The following is a 1,360-nucleotide window of genomic DNA, read 5'->3' as shown; positions in this document are numbered from 1 at the left end:
GCCTACTAAAAAATTCAGCTTTGGCATCACAAAGATAAATTACTTTAATAAACATTATTTCAAACAATTACTAAGAAAACTGTTATATTTGCAATAATATTTTACAATGCTACCGTTTTACTCGTATTTTATATTAAATAAATGCGACCTTGGTGAGCGTAAGAGATGTATTCCACAAACAAATGATTGAATTATTCCAACATTTTGACTGGTAGTGTACGAGTTGGTCATCGTTTACTCATCATGCTGTCAGACCCTTGTTCATTTTAAATGATTACATTCATTTAATATCATAAAATAATCCCACCTTTTTCTTTCTTTCTTTCTCCCCGTACAATGAAAGTGAATGGCAGCCACAAATGTCTACTGTCCTGTCCACTTTCGATAAATGGGAATAGAGCAGCTTGGACTCTGGGATCTGAATATTTCCTTCAGCTTTCCACATGAGAAAAAGGGGTGAACTGTCTTCTTTAGCTTATTGGGATCCCCCAAAAGACTCATCAAGTACATATTTTATGAGATGGACCGTAAAAAATTAAAAACAATCAATGCAGAAAGGATAGCATTAATGTTTCTTCAACCCTTTCAAAGTACCCAGTAACATTCCCCATCTCGTCAGCCCTCAGGTCTCGACTGTGGCCAACTACAATGCCATATCTGGAGTAGAATTAATTTGCGGCACAGTTGCTGTGTTTGTGTCCCTGTCCTTAGTTAACCCCCAGCATCCCCTCTGTTTCTGCTATGCAATATTTACAGCTCCAAAATTTTGTTATTGAATATTGATGAAATATATCATTCACCTGTTTTAGAGTGTAGCATAATTTGTAGGACATAACTGGGAGAAGCACATTAAAGGCTGATATTCATGTGCCAATTTCACGACTGTTCCGGTACCTGTTCAAACACGGCTGGCATGAGCATTCTGGGAGGTTTTTTTCTTGTGTTTTATCTCTTGATACGTTTATAGACAAAGCAGTGTAATGTAGTGTTAAATATTGAACAACTGTGTACAGTGTATAAAATGTATTAAAGGTGGCAATTCGATGATGACGATGCTTCGGTCTTGAATTTCAACAATCTGAATCTGTCTGGAAATTGATTATTTGCAGCACAGTCGGTTTCATATAACAGCTTTTTGCTCCTATTATGTATGAAGCCATATTGTTTAATTGTGTATTAATACACTACATGGAATATTTATATTATTAAAATTAATGTAATAAGATTTAAAATGAACCAGTGAAGGAAGAATGGTGATTAAAAATAATAAAAACAACAAAAATTGGTGTGAGAACCTAAAAAGATTTAATTATTCAAATACATTTCAGATTTTAAACGTATTAGTTTGTTTTTAAGCAAA

The sequence above is a fragment of the Puntigrus tetrazona genome, chromosome 14 (genome assembly GCF_018831695.1).
Source record: "Puntigrus tetrazona isolate hp1 chromosome 14, ASM1883169v1, whole genome shotgun sequence".
Lineage (NCBI taxonomy): Eukaryota > Metazoa > Chordata > Actinopteri > Cypriniformes > Cyprinidae > Puntigrus > Puntigrus tetrazona.
This window is presented reverse-complemented; position numbering follows the sequence as displayed.